This window comes from Phaethon aethereus (genome assembly GCF_964289735.1).
Source record: "Phaethon aethereus genome assembly, chromosome: 2".
Taxonomy (NCBI): Eukaryota; Metazoa; Chordata; class Aves; order Phaethontiformes; family Phaethontidae; genus Phaethon; species Phaethon aethereus.
Window position 1 is genome coordinate 48231788 of NC_138582.1, and position 7991 is coordinate 48239778.

Sequence of the window (7991 nt, forward strand, 5' to 3'; positions counted from 1 at the left end):
ACTCACATTTCCCGTTTCACTGACACACCGTCAACCGCACTGATCAGCCCAAAGGAAAACATCCCACTGTGGCGCAAAATCACTTCAAGTGAAAACTCCAAACTATAACTTTATAGACTTTCTTTGTTTACACAGCACTGAGTAACTTTTCCCACTTCCATGCCGTTACTTCATTCTACGCCTTAAATTTCAGGGAGCATTACATTTAAACTCACCATATCAAACAGCAAATGATAATTTTGTCAGGACAAAGAAACACTGCATGAGCTTTATTAAAACAGCTACTTATCACTCCAGACATCCTGTAGATAAAGAATGAGCTTCCCACCCTTGGGGATTATAGTGTTGCCACTTTAAGCAAAGTCTTGATTATTTGCCTTCCCTGGAGAGAGACAGAGAAAGGGAAAGAAAGAGAGGGCTGTCCCAGTTACACAATGTGCACGGACCACATCCCTATGAGGTAATTCAAGTCTATTTTTAAATATATGGACATATTTATATTTCAGAGGTCACATTTTATATATTCCAAAGTGTTCTGTGCCTGTGAGGAAGAGTAAAACAAAACTTGGGGTCTTTGTCAGCTAAGCATTCTTGAAAATTTAGCCTAGTAAGCTGTAACTCCAATCTGATCATTAGCATATGAATTCCTCATGAAAGAGAGAGGTCCTAAAGAGCCACAGCCTGTTGGTATTTTTCTTTAAAAACCACAGCAGCTACCTTTTATAGTTACTGTAGAAATCAAATAGAAATCAGAGGATTATTTCAATATTCAAATACTGTCTACAAAACCAGGATTTTTTTGTTCATAGAAACAGGATTTCAGAAACCCTGGAATAGAAGAGATGTTTTAATACTAGTTATATACTTTTAATATTAACAGTTAGATTAAAACTAATAAATAGGTTTAGTGGACATTTATTAAATCCAACCCTTCCAGGGTTTAGCTGAATCCAGCTGTTTTAAAGTAAAAAAATTTCCTATTTAGAAAGCAGCATTCTCCAGTATACGTCAAAGGATTCTGAACAGAAGTAGTTCACACCAAATATCTGAAACTTTTTTATCCAACACTTGCTACATAACAAAAAGCTCTGGTGAAAGCAGGAAACACTCAGTGAAGGATGGTTCCAAAGAGAAGGATTTTCTACTCCTATTAACTCCAGACCAAACCAAAATTTTGAATTCTTTAGTGTCTGTTACATTTGTGTTCCATGATATCCATTGGGCTACAGCAGAGTTTCAGGCACACCTTGGGGAGCTGCTTTCATCTGAAAACCTGTTGAGAGAGGCTGTGATCAATAAATGCTTGAAGTAACGACCCCTCTGTTTCATTTTGCCTTTAATACTGATTGAAAGGAATTGAGGCAGGAGGCTGACCCATGGCTCATTCACGTGCATTTACATGGAATTATTGGGCTGGAGCTGTTCTAGGTTTACCATCGCCACTTCCATTTGCACTGAGGTGTTAACTACTTTTCTAGACTTCTGTCAGATTTCAAATGTAAAGACTATGAAAAGACAAACAAAAAACATTCAAAATGTTCAGGCAACCTGGATTCCTAGACTTTTTCAGAGAATGACAAAACATTAACTAAATGGAAGTGAGGTTATGGTTCTAGAAGAGAAAGATTGGAGGTTTTGAAATTTCCATATGGTACAGCTTACAACTGTTAGCATTGGAAAAAGTCAGAGCTTCAGACATTCATATGCTAAACAAAACCAATGAAACAAGTTATAAATGGTAAAAGCCTAGAAGGTGTTGGAAGTGTAAGATAGTAGAAGAGAAGTCTAACATTTCTTTATGTATTTTCACTTGTTGAGGAATCTTTGGCTTCCTTGGGGCTAGAGAGATGTCTGGAAAAATGCAGAAAGACGACAAAAACCAGGTAGGAGTGGACAATCTACCTCTCTGATGTTCCTTCTTACAGTTCCACACTGAAAACATCAGCAATAGACTTTGAAGGCATTTCAAGTCCAATGATATATTTCATAAAAGCAACATTGGGGCACGGGGGAGGACAAATGAGAAACTTTGCAACACTATTCATCAAGGGCAGAAGTTTCTAACAGGAAAGAGCTGATATGGTTGTATCCCACACTAAGGTGATACTTTTATTGGTAGATGATGACTTCCAACAGAACTTGTTACATTGCTGAAAACTTGACTTGACATTGATATACATACTAAGAATTCAAGAATAGTTAATAATGGCTCTTGGGATCAATGGTTCTCTGTTCATACTGTACAACAAGCATTTTGAAGCTGATAGCCATTTGATTTGCACGTTATCCAAGTAATTTAATGCTCCACATGACTATCCAACACCTGCATATAACACAAAGAAAAATTTAAATGCTTCGGAATGATTATTGGCTAAGATGTGTTCAGCATAGTGTTGCACCTATTATGGAATCAAAAATGCTTCAACCAGCTGACAGAAAGAGCTGGATCACTACAATCCCAGACTTGAAGGGGTTACTTTGTCCCAGGAAACTGTTAATTAAACGTCTGTCCTCCCACACCCAGCAAAAAGCCAACATAAACATTGTTACACACTCTAGCTAATGTGAAAGAAATACAGAGCGCACTCATGCCTGACCAGGATCAAAATCGCACTGCCAAGTCATTCAGTAGCGTGCGAGCGTTTCCGCGACTGCAAACCCTGGCCCGAGAATCCGGTGCCTCGCTGCAAAACACTCTACAAATAGTTTCCTCACGTCCTTACCACGTACTACAAATCACTCTCTTACAAAGCGAACGCGTCTCACGTGCCCAAATTAGCGAATGCCAAGAAGGGGCGCAGAAAGCGGTGTGCTTTTTTGTTGGTATGCCGCCTGCCTCTTCTTTGGCAACTGCTTTTTATCTGGGACGTTCACAGTGTTTTACAAAAAGGAATTTCTCTCAGCTTTCCTCATTGTACAAGCATAGAATCAGGCCCCGCTGTTATGACCAGCTTTCTGTAAGTCTGCACAAGCTTCCCCTGCTCCACCCTCAGCACCGCTATGGTGGGTCCCCATCCTTTCCTCCATGGTTTGCTTCCTGATCCATGCAGCACTTCCAGCGCTGCAGCTAAACGCATCCGATCCCTTTTCGCCATTGCTACAATGAGCTCCTCCCTTTTATCTGAGGATTTCTTCCACACCTGAGGTTTCCCCATTGTTCTTTCTCCCATTCTTTTCCACCCTTCCTTTGTCAGGCATAATTCTTTGTAGCACTTTGGGCAATTTCCACTTTCCTTCATCAGCCACCTGCAGAGAACCTGGGTCAAACTGGTTTCCTTCCCTCAGACAAAGTCCTGGGCATACCTATTGTCCAGCTAGCACACTGTCATTAGCTAATTACGCCTCATTTCATCCAGGCTGAGAGGGGTGTGCTACAGTTCTTGCCTGCTGTGGTGCATGCACATTCACACGCAGCCATCCCAAGGAGTGACACCTGTATTTAAGGGACACGTAACACCCAGAACTTGCGCACCTCGTGTGACACTTTGCCACCATTAACATACTAAAGAGCTGAAATCCCGGCGGCACCTCAGCACCTCTGAAAAACCAGGTTGCAAGGATTTGCTTGTGATCACCAGCTCACAGAGAAACCAGAGTGCTTCCTCTGCGCTGGAACAAATATATGTATCACACACAATTTTTGTAACAGAGATTTGTCTTACCATTCAAATACACTTGCTCTTAGTTATTTCAGGCTCCTTACGGGCCAAATGCAAGCATCTCAGGCACTTTGTTCTTTACTTTCTGATAATTTCTTCCACACGTGCTTTTTAACTTGCTGTTAGTATTTAGATCTTTAACACACTTGTAAGGTATAGCTACTATTTGCAAATGCTAGAGCATTTGGGAGCAAGAAGCTGTTCTTCTAAGTACGATTTCATTGCTACTTTACACAATACCATTACTAATCATAAAGTTTTAGTTTCCTCATTTATTAATGGAAAACAGACTTTTTCCAATGGCAACAATGTGCATTACCATCTTAGTGTTTATCCAAAGTCTATTAATAAAATAGCTTTCAAATTAAGAGGAAAAATAATTTTTACAGACAGCTTTAACCACATTACACTTATGCTAGTACTGTGAAATAAAAAAGAAAAAAAGATTTGCAGACTTCATCAGGAAGCTTCTCTTGCTGACAGGCATTCCCTAAGAGGACTTCTGGAACTTGACATATTAGACCAAGTTTCCATGAATGCTTTGAGTCCTTTTTATTACCCTAGTGCTGCAAGTGCTTTTTTTAGACACTAGCACCCTACAGAAAACTTACCAAACACTTTCTGAAATCCTGAAATTTTAAATTAACCAAAAAATGCCCTTGCCTGGTTGGTAAGAGGCAAAGCTAATTGCGAGAAAGCTACTGCTGGCCTGCTGTAGTGGAAGGTGCATCTGCTAACAGCAACACACACAAATACTGGGGCTTGGGGAGAAAAATAAGGAAGCAAGAAAACTTGCAAGCAATGTACAATGGTAAATTTCCCTTCTAAAGCCAAATTAACAATTTTTTAAAACCACACCTAGTAAGTAAAATAATAGTGCCACAACAGCTGCCATAAATTTATGGATCAAACGTGATACCAGCTGAAGTACTACTGTATTTTATTTAAATGTAGGGAACAGATGACATGTAATATAAAGCTCACACCCCTACTCTAAAACAGAGGAGGTGCCATTAAAAATGTACACATCTCCATTCTGAGCAGACAAGAGCATACAGAAAGTGCACGGTCTTACTGAAAAGATAAACAGCTGGATTTACTTGCTTCCATTAACCAATGACCCACTTGTCAAACATAAGCTGTAGATTTAAAAGAGTGATTACACGAAGCCTCTTACATTAGACAAAAAAGATCCTAGCTATGAAATCAGACCAAGCCCGAAAATACTTGAGCGCAGTCAATATTGTTCTTTTATACAGAGACAAGACGAGGACCGGTTATTCTTTGTAAAACGTACAGTATAATGTAAGCGCGTTTCCTATAGCGCTGTTCAGAAGGGGTTTATCCCACGCAGCCCGCTCGGGTCGTTAGCGGTGAGCCAAATCCAGGCCTGGTATAAGAGGATGAAGCTCTAACAGAAGCCGCTGCACAAACCTTAACGCGGGGGCACCGCCAGCTCCCTTCTGCGAGGAGCGGGTATTCACGGAGAAGTAAAACTGCCGCTCCCCACACGAAATGGTGGCCGTGACATCTACCTGGCCTATCTAACCACTCAAAGAGAATTTTTAGCGGCGGCTGCGGCTGCGCACGCTTCGGTGGCGGATCTCCAGCCGAGGCTTTCCAGGCTCAAGCTGGCTGCGACGGCTTTGCCCATGTGCAAGCGCCTCCCACCACGTGCCTGTTTCTGTGCCTGCTCCAGGCTCAGGTAGGAACAAACATGCAAGACAATATATATGATTACCACTTTTGGGCTTGACTGCAAGTCCCGAGTTAACAACAGAGGAAAAGTATCAAGGACAACAGATTACTAGGTCCCAAGACACAGAAAACCTCTAATTTTGCCACCTTGTATTGTAACGCAACGGCAGCGCGCACAACAGTGGCCTTCCCACACGCTACCTAAAGCTAAGCAAGTGTCTAAGAAGGCTGAAGAAGCCATTATCATAAGCAACATTTTTACTGCAAGGACAACTATGGAACTAAATGGATGTTGCTTCCAGCTGACCTCGCTAGCGTGCTGTGCGCTGCCAGCGACTCACGCTTTACGGTGACTCAGTATATAGGGTGATTTTCTAGAAGCTGCAGATCATGGAGCAACTTAATTATATAAGGATTTCAGCAGCCAGCTAGAGAAAACCAAAGTTTCCAGCCCCAGTGATTGCAGGGAAATATTGGAAAATTCAGATACTTGGATTAAGGAAAAAAAAAAACCCCAAGCCAGAAACAAGAAACCAAACCAGAAAAGCCAGCAACAATCATCCCCATCCCCCCAACCCTCCTTAAAATAAGTATATTTGAATTCCTCTTTCAAGCCTTTCTTTACTCTTGGGCTCCTAGCAGGCACGGTGGGTTTCTGGGAGCCTGTCCACCCCTTGGACCTTATTCTGCTGCTGGAGGCTCTGAGCACCGCAGCTCAGCATCCCAGGTACCTGCTTCAGCAGCAGCGAGGAGGCCAGGTAAGCTACGCAGCGCCTACCGCGCCACAGGAACCTGTGTCCTCCGTAGGAAAGAAGGTACAGATGGGAACACAGCCATGGCACCCTGAGCTCCACACCTCTCTCACCTCATCTGCGACAGCGTCTTGGCTTCAGCTCAGTTCTTTGCCATATTCCTCGGCAGCACTTGGGAGTCACCACTGTGTGCAGTCACCGCTGTGACAGCCCAATCTTCTCTTCCTACCTTCCCTTTACACTCCTCCGTCTGCCTTCCTTTCTCCATCTCTCCTGCCTTTGCCTTCCCTTCCCTAGATGAAATGTAGAGCTATTTACCACTTTGCTGTCAGCACCTTCCGCACATTAAAAGTGATCAGCAAGTGATCACACCGCCATCAGTATTGCAAACAGCCCAGCAAGGCACAGACTACTGGAAAAAGAATTTCTGTATCTATAACAGATCCAAAACTCAGGACTGACTGCAGAGAATCAGGGTAGGTCCTCCTCACATTTGCAAGATTTTATTTATAAAATCCAGAAATTGCTTTGAAAAAATGACACAGTTATTTTTATAGCATCTGGATGCATTACAAATACTTGATGTATCTGACAAGGATTAGTATTTTTTTTTTAAGGTCCTTAAAAAAATTTTTTTTGCTGATGGAGTAAAACTCAAATCGTTACTTGAATCACCCTTTAATAAACATTCTCCAATTTTCAATGAAGCACCATTGATAGGCAAAGTGCAGAAGGCAACAAAAGACGACTAGAAATAAGGGTATCATCCTTTTTTCATATTATTGTATATTGTCATGGCTTCAACAGTCATGGCACAAAGTAGCAACATTTTGTAACCTCTGAACAGTCCCATTATATATAAAATAAGAAAAAGCTTCTTCAACATTTTGAGCACAAAAGGTACTAGTGGCTTGAAAATGGTGTCTTTTCCTCATTACAGTAGCAAATGAGGTTTCTATTTAATAAAACCCCCAACCACAAGGCTATGTGTTTTTGTAACTGTGAATGTATGTCAGTGTTGTTGACAGCTTCTGCGTTGGAAAGGATCTCATTATTATCTCTGAACAAAACCACACATTATCTTTTTGAAAAGCAAAGTTACATTCCTGATGAGTCAGCCACTTTGCTGAGCTCCTGTGGGATAATTTTTGGTATTGGGCACTGAAAAAATAAATATCACCCCAAAGTTCAGAATATTTTCAGACACCACCATAAAAGGCTATCTAAGCTTACCCAATTCCTAAGTTAAGAAGGGAATGGGGCTGGTGAGCATGCAGCCATAAACAAACATTCCACTTCGGTTAACTTTGCTCTCTTCGGTTCAGGATTTAGGTCTCCAGTTTTCTCATGTTGGATCAAAACCAGCTATAAAGCAGCTGTGTCCTATGCAGGACTGACTTCTAAACAGGTGTCCTCCACTACATTTTGGGGGACCTGGTGGTGTTACCACAGAATGAAAATGCTTTTGAAGCACTCCACTCAGCCCAGAAGTTCCCTTGGTTCATACTTCCATCTTTTGGCTAAGGGTACAAAGCAGCCCTTTGGGAAGTCAGGTCTTCTTTGGTGGACATTAGGGGGACCAGTTTGGGGAAACAAGCAATGGGGAACTGAGTGGGAAACAAAGTGCGCTTATCCAGAAGCGGTATTTTATTCTGTACCAGTGCTGGTAGGTAGGGAGAAAGAAGTGAGAGGAAATGCTTCTTTAGTCTGCCTGGTTCAAGTAACTATATGCACCCTGAGCATGAATGACCAGAGAGCATTTGTTTCTGTGCAGGGAAGACAAAAGCTCATACGAGCCTTTTGGTTCAGATTTCCCCTGAACACTTCACGAATTAATAGTTTATCATACAAACATACTTTATATACATGTATATACCCTATT